General features: G+C 38.9%; 1 long non-coding RNA gene across 1 annotated transcript; it reads left to right on the forward strand.

The window, feature by feature from the left end:
- Positions 1 to 8,356: 8,356 nt before the first annotated feature.
- LOC109281334 (uncharacterized) lies at positions 8,357 to 13,062 on the forward strand. Its single transcript, XR_002087946.2, has 2 exons — positions 8,357 to 8,462; positions 9,619 to 13,062. It is a non-coding gene; the product is annotated as an uncharacterized LOC109281334 (long non-coding RNA).
- The last annotated feature ends 2,112 nt before the right edge of the window (positions 13,063 to 15,174 follow it).

Consider the following 15,174-nt stretch of genomic DNA (forward strand, 5'->3'; position numbering starts at 1 on the left):
AACTGACCTCCCTTTTAACAAATATTTACTGACATGCTTCTTAACAGGTGTCTCTGCTCATTCACAAAGACCACTGTAAGAGAGCTGGGTTAAACCAGTTTGAGACTTTTACCCACAACTTTCTTACTAATTACCATATGATACAAGTTCAGCAGCAGATTGATATACATTAGCCAGAGGCTGAAGTCTAGAAGTTTCTGAAGAACACATTTTCTTCTTGCCTTTTCTTGGGAATATGATCCATTTCTTTTTGTTTGGCACAATTATAGTCTCCCCAGATTGTTGCTTACATAGAAATAGACCACAAGGCTCAGGATGAGAAGCTTTTAATGGATGAAATAAGTGGTCATAAATGGAGATAGTGAATTTTTAAAAATACCTTTTTAAAGGTAAATAAGAGGCTAAGGCTTCAGCTGAATGCCTGGGAATTTCAAAGGCACTTAAGCAGGTTAAGCAGCCACCCTACTGATGTGGGCTTAATCTAAAAATTAAATCAATGGGAATTGGTTGTGTAACTATGCACAACATTAAAGTGAATATTTGAATTAATTTTGATGCAAGCTTGTGCACAGTATCAAAAAAATCTTTTTTTTTTTTTCATGATCAGAGCATACAGTGTGGTTTTTCTTTACAGTTGTTAAAGCTTGTTTGTATCTTTGCTCAACATTTTAATTTAGTGCGCCATGCTAATGCTAAAAAATGACACATTTGATAATGTTATAGCACATTTATGTGAAGGATTCCCAAATGCTTAACAGTACACAATTATAGGGACATAACCTATTCATTTTATCTATTAATTAAATGTAGACACTCTTAAGAGAAAGCATGACTTGGCTTAGTCATAAGTCCCCTTACCAGTGGACTAGCACAATATCCCTAAAGGAATATAGCATGCCAGTGGTTTTCAAAAATGAAGCTGCTTCCATTACAACAGTATCACGGTGATAGCTACTTCACGTAAATGTTAGATATTCCCACAAACGTAATTCAAGTTAAATGACAGTTCTGAACAACAATATTCATGGCAGAGTTGGTTGTAATCTTCAGTCCCTAAGAAAGTAGTGATTCTAGGAACAGTGATGCAGAAGTTGCCATGGCATGGTGCATCCTGTGCTATACAGGAGATTATATAATAGTTTCTTTTGAATTTAAAACCAAGTAATTCATTGAGCAGCTTAATTACATCTCTAATAATGTTTAAGTGAGTTTAATTTTCATGATCTTTATAACAGGGCACATCTACATGAGATGCTAACTGCACAGTAGCCAAACAATACTGTGCAGTAGCATGCTGCAGCACATAAAGTGCTAATATGCTGCTGCACAGTATTATTAGAGAAGCTACTGTGCAGTAACCTTAAAGAGCATTCACTGGCACTACTGCACAGTAGCATCTCATGTAGACACACCCACTGGGTCCTCACTAACTTTTGAATCCACGGAGTAGATTTACTGCGAAGAATGTGGAATTGCAAGCGGAAGATCTGAAAGGAAGAGTTGAAAAGGAGCTTCTTGTCAAAAAGAAGTGGCTTCTAAACAGCATGATTATTTTGTTCAAATATAAAACCTACTAATTAACTGGGAGGAAGACAACCTCGTCTTATTTTTGCACATATAATATTAGGAAAAGGTGGTGTGCATGCAAACAGACTTTTCGCAAGATTATACTTGCCCCAGAAAATTCTTTTGTCAGGGTTGAGGTCACCCCATCAAGGAGCAGGAGAGGATATTGTGTGACATCAGTGACAAATAATGAATGACAGCTACTGAAAAGTCCCAGCAGCACAACACTTGCTTTGAACTATTCATGCATAATCTACAAGCTGAAATTCACATTCCAACAAACATTTGTCAGATAATTTGAAATACTTTAAATAAAGCAGAACAAAACCTGAAGTCTGCTCCTGGATAATGTGTTCACAGAAAATTTTTTTCACTAAATGATTTATTCTAAGTAAATCATTTAGCTATGGTCTATAGTATGAACCTATTTGGAGAATGTGTCCTTACATTTTCAACAGGCAGAATATAAATGTCAAGGTTAACCTTCAGTGTGATAGCAAGATTAAGACACCTGCTCTTGCAGAACCTGCCATGTCGTATATAATGGCTAGAAGTAGCAAGGCCCTCTCCTTGTATGCCTCATTTAAAAAAACAAAAAACATGCATCTGTCTTACAGCAGTACTCCCTCATGCTATGCTGGAGGATTAGTACCGTCCTAAGTTTGGCTATAAATAGATGGCTCATTTGACATGGGCCTGATTGTCCCAGGTTTCGACCAGGATCAAAACAAGGGTGGCACAATCGCTGATGTGCACAAGCCTTTCCAAGCTGCACTGCTGCTCTTCCAGCAGCTGGCCTGTCCCAGGAAAAAGCACAGTGATCTTACTGATGCATGTAGCCATGTTCCAGGAAAGTGTCAGCACATTTTATGCTGAGTACTTCAGAAGGAGTAAAAGCAGGACAGTGGACTCATGTATTTGCAGGATCCCAGGATGAATAAGCTTTCTCTTGGGACAAATGCAGCATCTATTTACAGCCTTTACCCATGAACTCTGATGATAGCAGCTTAAGTGAGTGTAGCTGGGACAGGAGCATAGTCTATGCAAGGAATTTAACAGGCTGCTCAAGTTATATTAAATTTCATAAAACCATAGTTACAGCTTTACTGTGTTACTTGTCCAAATATCACCATATGCGTGAAACAGGTCATTAGTACCTCTCAGGGATTAAAAAATGAGTCCGTATAATCAACATATTAGAAAACAAATGAATGAGTACTAATGGTACAAGTTGGGGAACTAAAGGAATAAATTACTAAGGCAGGCTTTTGACAGATGTGCTTTTGGAGATGGCTGATAGTAGAAATGTGCCAGTAGTGAGGAGTAACTAAACTCCTAACAGGTCCAGTTTGGCTAGGCAGGGAGGCTTTCCTAACATTGTATGTTCTTTCAGTTTTGCTGTTTTTCCTTGGCTGTTGTGTTTGCACAGAAGTTCAACTTTATTCAAAACATTGTCTCACTTACTCTCTGGCAACTCTGTACCTCTAGTCAAAACACCTTTAGCATGATTTTCCATGCTGGTAATTGCTTCCATAACCACTTACCCTAGATGAAGCTAGTTTTAAGGTGAAAGAGTTATTCTATGTGCTTACTAGCCATGCCATTGCACATACTTCTGCTGGTGTTTCACACTTGGTCACCTTCTTGAAATGTAATGCAGTAAACACCCCCACAGGGATTTGAAATCTCTCAGAACTGGGCTACTACATCTGATTTATTACTAACTTTTCACAGTTTGTTCCATATCACACATGCAACAATCTCAGGCTTTAAGAATGCAATACCAGTGGGTCTGAGAAAAGACAAAAACTTTCATTCATTGGTAGGAATGGGTAATTGCCTGAAGGGGCCTTGCAGATCTCAAAGTGAGATGGCGAGCTGCTTGCAGAGATTGGGCTCTTCTCCCATCTATTTGAGAAGGAACATGAGTGAAAAGAAGCTGACACCTTTTCTTAAATAAATGGGATCTTTCTGTCTTCTGTTTTCCAAGGTGCTTTCAAGTAGGTTAAAAAGGAAAACAGGCTTAAAACAGGGTCCCATTTAAAATAAAACTTTAAATAAAAGTATTAATTAAATATTTAGTTGCATTCTTCCTTTAGAGGCAAATCTGCCCTAGGACTGTGAAGTCTGAACATTTCATCAATGTGTGATACTGCAGAAAGGAAAAGTCACACTTCAGTCTGAAATGCTAAAAGAGATGGGGGAGAGGCAGCTCTCAATATTTTTTTCTTTTTTTTTTTAAACTATCTAAAGGGTTAATATTAACATAAGGAAAGCAAATTGTCTTAAAATGATTTTCAAGCTGACCTCAGCCCTTTAGCACCACTTGAACCTTGCAGGAGGGACGGGTTGGGGTGAGAACAGAAATAGGTCACCCTAGTTAAATAATGGGATTGATCCCATCAGCAGCAACTATTCTGTTTCTTGAAATGCCAAAAGCCAATTAAACACTTGTGTTCTGCAAGCTGAAGTGTATTTATTTGGTCACGTCACTGTGGATCACATCAAGGGACAACTGCAGTTTCAAAGCATAAATGCCAAGTCAGGCTTGCTAGTCCCAAGCTGCTGTAGTCCCAGTTTCCAGCCTCAGAGTAAGACAGACATGATACAGAGGCCAATGAAGAGGTTGCCCTTGAGGAGAGGTGGGAGTGAGAAGAGCTGTGAAGAGATAGCAAATCAAAAAATTCTGCCATAAGTGCTTGAAGACAAAAATCCTGCACCACTAAACGAAGATTAATTTTTGAGGGGCAAATGATGCAAAAAAGATAGTCCAGCCCCTAAACAGCTAAAATACCTAAAGGCTAGATACAGACATTCAAAAAGCCTGAAGCAAAATCAATCTAAGTGACACAGTTTAGATCAGTAACAAAGCATTTGCCCTTTGCTGGGGTGGGGCAAATCTTAGACTAGGTACCACCATTTTTAAACTAGTCTATGTGTGCTGAACCTCTGTTCTGTTATAGTTTCCAATCACTTATACTGGTAAAAGTGCAATGTTTGTACCTGGCCACAGTGGCCAAGACCAAGTGGTCTCAACAGTATGGAAACTGGAAAGTTGTCACCTCTTGGTGCCTTGTTAGAGTCACCCTGTCACTCCCAGACTTTCTCTAACCAGGGATCAGGCTGGTTTAGGAGAAACAGAGGCAAAATGAAATAAGGATTCCAATTAGCCAAGAAGGGGGTCATTACTGGAATAGGCATTAAAGGATCTTTCTGCATATGGAATAAGAAGGAGAGTGAAGTTATATCAGAATAACTATTCCAGAATAACTTTGTGGGTGCTTCTTCTAAACATGCTCTCACTCTCTGGTTTAGATTCATAGACATTAGGGCTGGAAGGAACCTTGGAAGATCACTGAGTCAAACCCTCTGCCTGAGGGGCAGGAAGTCAGCTGGGGTCATAGGATCCCAGCAAGATAAGCATCCAAATTTCTCTTGAAGATGTTCAATGTAGGTGCTTGAACCACCTTACAAGAAATAATGGCCACAAGCTAGCAGAGAGCAGATTTAGATTGGACATTAGGAAGAACTTCTTCACAGTTAGAGTAGCCAAGGTCTGGAACGAGCTCCCAAGGGAGGTGGTGCTCTCCCCTACCCTGGGGGTCTTCAAGAGGAGGTTAGATAAGCATCTAGCTGGGGTCATCTAGACCCAGCACTCTTTCCTGCCTATGCAGGGGGTCGGACTCAATGATCTATTGAGGTCCCTTCTGACCCTAACATCTATGAATCTATGAAAAACCTCCAATGTCAAGCTATTCCAGACCTTGGGGGCTCGGACAGTGAAGACATTCTTCCTTATGTCCAGCCTGAGTCGGTCTTGCTGGACTTTATAGCCATTCAACCTTGTCATCCCTTGGGGCTCTCTGGTAAACAACCATTCCCCCAGATCCTGGTGAACACCCCTAATAAACTCATAGGTGGCCGCCAGATCACCCCTGAGCCTGCGTTTCTCCAGGCTAAAGAGCCCCATAGGTCTTAGCCTCTTGTTGTAAGGTCTTTTTTCCTGACCTCTGATCATGCGCATGTCTCTTCTGTTGACTCTCTCTAGCTTCTCCACATCCTTTTTGAATTGTGGAGCCCAAAACTGGACACAGTACTCCAGCTGCAGCCTCATCAAGGCCGAGTACAATGGGAGAATGACATCCAGGGGTTTGCTTGAGAAGCATCTATGGATGCAAGCCAGCATTTTGCTCACTTTACTAGCTGCAGCATCACATTGAAGGCTCATATTCATCTTGTGGTCAATCATGACCCCCAAGTCCCTTTCATCCATAGTGCTAGCCAGTGTAGCACTGCCAAGCCTATAAGGATGCTGCAGGTTTTTCCTTCCAAGGTGGAGAACCTTGCATTTTTCAGTGTTAAACACCATCAGGTTTTTGTCTGCCCATTTCTTGAGCCTGTCAAAGGTAGCCTGGATCACCCTCCTGGCCTCGGGTGTGGATGCTTTACCCCAGAGTTTTGTATCATCGTTGAATTTGGCCTTCTGACTCCAATGTCCGCATCATTAATGAAGATGTTGAACAATATAGGTCCAAGGACAGCGCCTTGTGGGACCCCACTGGTCACAGGGCACCATGACAGTTGACTTCTGTGAACCACCACCCTCTGGGTCTGACCACGGAGCCAATTCCCCAGCCAGCAGACCGTGGTGGACCTGAGGCCACAGTTGGTCAGTTTTGCCAAGAGGTGGGATACCAGATTGAAGGCTTTTTTGAAGTCAAGATATGTGACATCAGTTCAGCTTAATCCTTAGCTTAATCCTCTTTTGAAGTAGATTAAATTCATTTGGAAATTGATGATCTTATTCCAGAATTAGTGCATCTTCTGATGGCTTACTCAGGATAGGTAGTCCAGAAATAGCTATTCCAAAATAAATCCATTTGTTGATGATTTCTGAGTAGGATAAAAAAAGTCATTATGACAGGGCCAAGGCAAACACCTGCATAGACTTTCAAATCAAAGAGATTTTCTCTTAGTACCTGATGACTATGTGCTTTGAATTATGATCCTTGTATTCATTTATGTATTGATTCTGTGAAGAGTCAGAGCTTTGAATGTATGCTAGGAACAAGTTTTAATCCAGATAGATTTCTGTTTACCTGTGTCTGGTGAATCTATGGTGAATACTATAAAAGCTAGATGTTCTTTTTGGCAGCCAAACATGGTATCCCCACTCTTAGGATTTTTTTAATTTAAGTTTATTTTTAAATTGCAGTGGTCAGTGCTCAAAACAAGCTGTTCCAGCTTTTAGCAGTTCAGAAGTGGCTACAATTGCTAAATCATGGAGATAGATAGAAGTGATCATTCTCTGACTAGAAAAAAAGCCTTAAGACTTCATAACAGAAAACTTTTTTTTTTTACTTCCTGCCTTTTATCATAAGGGACAGCCAACGACACTCTCATTTCAGCTTCTGGTGTAACTCACTTCTACTTCTTTGTCTCTTTCTCTCTACTCATCCCACTCTCGACAATGAGCAGAGGCATAATTACTTTGGCACCTGGAGAGCAGGGATGGAAGGGGAGATGCCAGAGCATAGAAGAGTAGTGCACTGAGAGATGCAGCTGGGGTCCCAACTAAACTGGTTCTTGAGGCCAATAGTTCACTTGCCCCACTCTAGTTGTGCTAATGATAATAAGAATAATGGTTACTAAGATTTCCAGTAAACTGCTACAAGATATTTGCTCTGCAAATTTCTGAATTTTCTTGTATACTATACACCCCCAAATAAAGACACACCTATTCTGGGAAGAAAGAATGAAAGAAATCAGTATAGAGTTTTAGTTCCATAGACCAGAACCAGAACCGGATATTCAACTGCTTTTACCCTCCCTTTCCTGCTTAATCAAAAGCTGAAACCCTAAATGCTTCTGAAAACTGGTTTCCATGGGTGGATCTGTGATTTTGAAAAAAGATAAAAAGAGTCTACAGGGCTGTGAAGTAAAATGAGAGAGACAGGAGCAGCTAGCAGACAGCAAAGTTGCCTGAAGAAAGGTTAACTTGATTAGTGGAGCATCCAGACCTTTAGAAAAAAAAAAAAGAGGCATGTTGTTAACATCTGTGATGACTGATGAGCCAGAAAGTGGATTAACTCCCTGCCTAAATGGAAATGCCACTGCTGCTGCTGAATGGAGCAGGAATAAAAACAGGGTGTTTCTATTCCTGACAGAAAATCAGCTTTCCTGCTTGGGACAATTTTGCGGAGCTGATTCTGGGGAAAAAGGGTGTGTGTGTCTGTGTATAACTATGGTAACTAAAATACTGTCATTCCTCTACCTGTTTGTCTAGTTGCCTCCCTCAGATTTCCTTGAGACATTGACTTCATGAGTACAGGCACTCCTCACTTAACGACCGAGTTCCGTTCCTGCGACTAGGTCATTAAGCGAATTGGTCGATAAGCGAGGAGCTGCCCCTTGATACTGCGTGCCTTGGCTTGAGACACCGCGCTGCCGTTTCCACAATATGTTTCGTACAATACCGACTGCTCGGAGAGCTGGTCATAAGTCTGCGCGGTCATTAAACAGGTAGGTCGTTAAGTGAGGAGTACCTGTACATCTCTTCTTGCTGCTGTCTTCACTTCTGCAAGTTCCTTCCTCCATCAATGACTCCTTTTAGTTCCACAGAAAACTGGGGAAACCTGTTAATAGTGGATATTGGATAGGAATGATCAAGTTCTGTTTTCAGGTCAACAAAATTCCAACTCTGTTAATTCCTCACCTAGTTTTAAAGGGTTGAGCAATAAATAACTCTTACAGAAGGTTAAAAAGCACAAACACCTGCTGGATAGTGCCATTGAGAATTAACAGAAGTTCTGACCAATCATTTAAAATTATTTGCTCTTTATGGTTTGGCTCCATTAAAATTGATTATTGATATTTTACAACTTAACTTCTTTCAGGTAGGAAGTTTTTGGGTGGTTATCAAATTTGAAGAATGTAAACCATACTGTTTTTGGTTAATTTTTAGTAGTTTATTATTCTAGTATTTATTATTCAGTGATTTTTCTGTGTGGATGTGTGGGTGGCTGTGTGGGAACTTTAGTTTTCCCATGTGTATCAGTCTTAAATGTTTCAACAAAGTGGGGCAAAATAATAAACGGAAATGTAAATTTTACATTGCTTCACATTTGCTGTCACTTGAGTTTGCAGGCAGGCTTTGGAGGCTTTATCTTCTGAAGCTCATGCTGTAGCTATGTTTGCTTTATATTGTCTGAAGTAAGACACACAAGTGTACTTTACTTTCACTCCTATAGAGCAAAATGTAAGGCTGATAAAATAAGCCTTTTAAAGCAATCTATATTGACTTATTATCATACTTGCAGATTCTCACTGAGATGTAAATATATTTTGCATTGTAAACAAAAAAATGTTTGAGAGTTGCTGTGGCTGTAAAGTTATTTTTTTTTCCTGGTAGAATTTTAAAAAAGGGCTGCTTTCAGGATAACCAGTTGCATCTGGTAGCAACACAAGATTTCTAGTGCAGTAGGAGAACTCTGGTTTTGTGCATAACTTACTTGATTTGTGTGGGAATAAGGTGATATTTTGGGGTACATTTTATGGAATATACTTGAGCTGTACATGAAAGAAGATAGCTGACTTTTTCAAGATACAAGACAAAAACTCAAAATGCTTTACATTAATAAAAATGGCTTTTAAAAGTCATTTTTCTTTTTTAAGTAGTACACCTTCAGCTTAATAGTACCTTCCTAAATCATGTGTTTTTGCAAATTAAATCATTACATGAATTAGCAAGTGAACTCTTAAATTAAAAAAATTAAGAATACTATATTATGGCATTCTTTTACACTGTTCATGTATTTCATGTCCTTTAGTTATAATTTATTATATTTCTTCTTTGCATATAAACAAAGGTAGTATAGAATATTTTTTTATAAAAACACTGAATTCTTACTAATATACCATTATATCTGTTTGGTATTAAATCCTGAGTATTTTGTCGAAGTACTGTAAGGTGAAAAAAGACAAAGTTTTATGGCATGTAAAATGTCTATAGCAGTACAAACTTGTTTTCTTCTTCCTTTTCTCTTAACTCAGGAGAAAAAACATGGAACCGAACAGCTCATAGAATGGAATGGACATAATTTCCACCCTCAGAACACTAGCCAAACTAGCGCCAAAATATAGCAACTAATGGTGTAGTATATGAAAGAAGCAGTGATCTTCATGCAGTTCCTAGTGGAGAAATGTCTAAACTACATTCCAAATTGGCACACTTACCAAATATGTTGACAGTCTTGGCGAGTAGCCCAGAGATTAAAGGGACTTACATCTTGAACTCACCCATTGGACAGGGTCCTTCAATAACAAGTAATGAGGCACATTAGCAGGACAGTACAATCTACTGAAAAGGATCTTAGAGAGCTTGGGGCATAGAACCCCTTCAGGTACTAAATATTTTACCCTCAGTTAAGTACTTGTTTAAAATAAAATTTTGCTAATGAGGGTGACAATTCTTTTCTTCGCTTGTACTATTCAGTAAGTGATTGTCATTAGGGCTGTGTGAAACAGCACCATTTTGTTTCGACTTCTGTTTTGATGTTTTGATGGAACAGTGTTTCATTTCGAGTTTAGTTTTGTTTCAAAAGCACTAGTCCGTTTCATTTTGTTGAAACAGTTTCACTATTTTTACACTGTTTCAAGTTTCTCCCACACTGCCGGAGGAGTCTGGCAGAGCCCTCCCAGGGGTGTGGGTGGGAGGCTGCTGCCACTGGGAGCTGAGCCCCATGGAGGGGGGCGGAGCTGAGCCCTGGCGCTGTGCTCTGCTTCCCCCCAACAGCTCAGTTCCCCGGGGCTGGGAGCTGCTGGGTGCTGAGCCTGTTGAAGGGAGGCAGCGTGCAGCACCCCCCCTCCACCAGACTCAGCGCCCAGTGACTTGCTGCCTGGTGGAGGGAGGCAGTGTGCAGCACTGGCACTGTACTCCACCTCACTCCACCAGGCTCAGTGCCTAGCGGTTTGCTGCCCAGTGGAGGGAGGTGGCGCACACTGCCGCTGCTGGGAGTGCAGCCCTGGCTCCTCCATGCCTTCCACCACTTGGCTGCTGCTTCAAAACTCAAAACTTTCAAAATGTTTTGACTGGCCTTGTTTCATTTTGAGGCTGTAAAGACCAGTTAAACGGAAAATATATCATTGCTTGATACTGGAAAGATGAGGCTTTTATCTGGAAAGATGAGTCTGAAAATCTGTTAGAAATAAAAAGCATTTGTTTATTGTGGAAATATTCTTTCAGTCTGACTTGCAACATCGTGTATTTTCTCCTGAATTCTGTCTGCTGATTCATTATTAATTTACTTTGTATTGCAGGTTTAAACAGGTTCTTTAATATTCCTTAACTGAAACTACCCTTGTAGAAGGGTTTTTTTGTTTGTTTGTTCTCTTAATGTCTTTTAATGGTACATTAAAACTTAAGAATTCTACTGTTACTTAGTATTCATTATAGAAACACATATGGCATCCACTGTAATATCAAATGAATACATAATGAAAAGCAAAACTTTTCTGTGATTTCCACATGAATCAACGAGGATGAGCTACTAAGTGTTGCACTTAATAACATCATGTTTAATTTAATTTATGTAGCAATGTTTGGACATTATATTTAAAATGTTTTTAGTAAATCATTGGGACTGTAACTGAATCTCCATTTCTGCAGCAAATTGCACTGTAAACGTTAAATTTAATTTTTCTACATAACAATTAATTTACACTGAAGCATGTTTGCAAAGGGTGAATACTTTGATATATATTCAATATTACTCCCTGAATTATGCAATTCTACTATGAAAACAAATTAGGGCAGTTGACAAACTATTTTTGTTCCCTTAGCTGTGTAGTATTCCAGGCACCAGAAGAACAATGTTAATTACTAAACTCTGGACACGATTTTTCTACCATCCATGCTAAAAAAAATATTGACATACTGCTAAGAGGACTTAGGGTAGCTGGAAGTGGCAGAGATAAAAAGGGCATTTGGGCTACATCCCCTGAAGCAGGCACAGGAAGCATTTCTGTATGTCTGATGAGAGTGGCTACAGCCATTCTACATCACCCAAGAATTCCCTTGCGCGAACAGTATCCTTCTGTAGTTTGCTGAGCTATCTTGGAACAGTTCCAAGTGCAAACACAGAGCAATGTAAAGCATCCCTAATGCAGCCCAGGATCTTGCATTCAATGTGTAAATTAGCTGCATTACTTGTAGTCTTCCCACGGGCGGGAGGTTGAATCCAATTGTGTCTCTCTGCTCTCCAAATTTAGTGCCATGGACAGAGTCCAAACAAACAGTCAAGGTTTGTATAGCAGGAGTGAATTTCACCAGATGTGAACATATCACATTATAAATATCCATTGGAGGCTCTTTTTGAGCCACTCTGAGAAGGTTTGATAACTAGAGAAGTATCTAACAAACAGCTGACCAGGAGTTTTATTAGAAGATCTGTAGACAAAGAAGGTTATAATGATGAATATCTTCATAACAATAGCAGTACTCATTTGTGTGAATTGTTGAAAAAATGCAAATTCAGACCTTTAGTAATTGCATCTCATGCTTTCATTTTTGACAGCAGAATGAAAGAGAAATACTTTCTCTCTTGAAAAGTGTTAAAGAGGCTATCAACATTTTTTTTTCCTTTTCAATATGATTTACTTCATTCCTATTAAAAGAATTTAATAAATGAAGTCGGCGAAAAGAGGATAGTTATGGAGAACCCTTTAATTTTGCTGGAGAAAGTTTTGCTTTGATCAATCACTCACATGACTTTCGGACTCTATTGTGTTCATTTAATTCAGCCTTAATCTGTATAAAGTAAAATATTAAATTAATGCCTGATTATGCCTAAACTATGCAAGTGGAATATATTATATGAAATGCACACAAAATACTTATTTATAACAATACAGTTCATCCTTGAAAGAGGATATATGCTGCAGCAACCTGAAGCATTCTGCTGATTAGCATGTACTGTAGAGTTCTGATCTTAAGTCAACCTCGTTTTCTTTCAATGGACCTATAACAATCAAACTAAAATTAGATGTTATGTCAGTTTATAAGTGAGCTCCCTACAGTTTTGACTTTTGTACTTGCAATAAATATACCTAACCAATTGTTTTTAATGCAGCTAAAAGGGAGTTACAAGGGAGTTAGTCCCAATTTACTCCTGGTGTTAAGAAAAGCATCACTTCCAGTAAACGTAACTGAAATCATGGAAATCACACCTGGAAGGTTCTAAAAATTTGAAACTACATACCTGACTATCATGAAATACTATTGCTGCAATTATAAGTTGACTCAACATATCAGTCTGTTCCATTTTCAGATTCAATTTTATGAAAATACAGCATTTTTCCTTGAATAAAAATTGATTACTACAGATAAAAGATTTTGACTTGCTATTGCCCTCATAAAATCCTGCAGGAGAATCTTTCCTGGGTTGATTCCCCAATGGAATTTAAAGTAATTTATAAAAACAGCATGGCTCTTTTTTACATGTATGTGGTACTACCTTTCATTCTAAATGGAACCCCAAAATGTCGGAAAAGCAATGTGCCAATCTCCGCCTGTGCTTTCACTATGCCATTAAATTAAATTATCTGAGAATATAACAGAACAGAAACTGTCCTATGTGTAGATACAAGTTATTTCACTTACAACTGAGCTGCAATTACCTTTTGAAGTGGAAAATAGTGAGGCACTGGTGACTTCCAGCTACAATGAACAATAATTTATCTAATTAAAAACATACACGTTGGTAGAATATGAGCAGGAATTTAGTTGAAGCACTAGCCAGCATTAAATGCAATGTAGACTCTTCAGTGATTTAAGATCTTGATCTCACATTTGCCCTTTAAAAACACAACCTCCTTTAGCACTAGGTAAAATCTGGTAAGTAATGACTCTGAGGAAAAGGAGACATTTGAGTTTTGAACACCTATTTGTGCAGTACCTGAGGTTTCTTTATGGGTAGGTGATCCATTAATTTAGCAAGAAGCCACTGACAGTTGAGTTTAATTAAATGAAGTGACCAAAATAACCTTCCTGCTTTTACACCTCTAAATGCACACCTGCGTCAACAATGCTTGTTTCAGTAAATGGCCAAATTTCATGCTGTTCAGATCTTTACATAGTGTTTATGAAATCTGTAGAGTAGTCAGCTCTTTCCCCTCTTTCTACTTGAGAGAGAAACTTTTTGTAAGACTTTTCAGGAGAGGTTAGAGTGCCACCATGTGAAAGACAAATGTCTAGAACTATCTCATACATTATACATTTGTAGTGTAATGTGTAGCTTCTCTCTTACACACACACCCACCCCTGGGATGGAAATTCGCTTATATTCATTCTTAGAAAACAGTTGTATTTGCGACTGCAGCATCAGAACTGAGACACAAAGATTTTACTTTCTGAATCGGGGTCCAGCAGCCCTTAAGTAGATGCAGAGCAGAGGTTCAATTTAGATTATTAAATGCACCCCTACATTCTCTGTGGGGAAAAAAAATCTTAATGAATGAGATCTAATATTTCTGTGCTGGTTCAAATCTGATACACACTGACCTCCCACTTTTGTTATTACTATCCAAATTGGGAAGCTAAATAATTCAAATTCAAAGTCCATGAGACCTACAATGTGTGGAAGCATGTGTGGCAGGAAACTGAGAATAATGCAGCTCTGCCTCCCAAATCTATTATTCTTTGTGTTTTTTCCATCCTTTTTTTGTTATATATTAATTTTATTCTGGATTCATGTTTCCACTGTGCTGCAGAGATTTTCATATCAGAAACATAGAATAAGTTGCTATAGTGAAACTAGGGATACGGACAGCTTAGGAGTTTGCTGCTTTGGAAGGTACAGAAGTTTGTTTTTTTTTGTTATTGAGCAACCAAGGTTTTGAGTACTGAGAGGGGAGATTTTTTTTCTCTCTAGCACTTCCCATTTTGACTAGGACACTCCCTACTTCAAAATAACTTGTACTTCACCACATCCACTCCATTATCTGTCACCACATCAACCAGCATCAATGGGGGGCTTCATTAACTTGATGGTTCTGATAACTGATGAGCTGTGTGTTAATTCAAAGACCTGCATTTTGCACATTGGCTCCTATTCCATCCAGGAGAACACAAAACACCAGCAGACTCTCCCTATGCCTGAAGAAGGGTCTTTGTGTCCAAAAGGTTGCAAAGAGCAAATTTTCCAACTATTTAGTTGGTCTAATAAAAGACATCACATTTACTCAAAGAACCTCATCTGCTTGCATTTAAAATATTCTTAAAATAAGCTAAGGAACAGGTTTAACTAATGTGGTAGTTTAAAACACACACAAGCTATTGGAACCTTTTGTATACTAGGGTTCCCATTCGGTGCTAGCCAAAGTCCTACTGAACAGCTAGTAGAACTGGTAGAAATTTTTAGAAAAATCCCCTTAGTAGATAGTCTCAAAAACCAGTGGTTTCAAATGATCTAGTTTTATTGGTATACTTTGTGGTTCTGTGTTGTTTTTAAAGTTAGAAAAAACCCATACCAAGACTGCCCTTCATTACAGAAATGATGACTGAATGCATGTGAATAGTCATAGGCCATAGAAAGAAGTTCATTTCTGGTG

This window comes from Alligator mississippiensis, chromosome 4 (assembly GCF_030867095.1).
Source record: "Alligator mississippiensis isolate rAllMis1 chromosome 4, rAllMis1, whole genome shotgun sequence".
Taxonomy (NCBI): domain Eukaryota; kingdom Metazoa; phylum Chordata; order Crocodylia; family Alligatoridae; genus Alligator; species Alligator mississippiensis.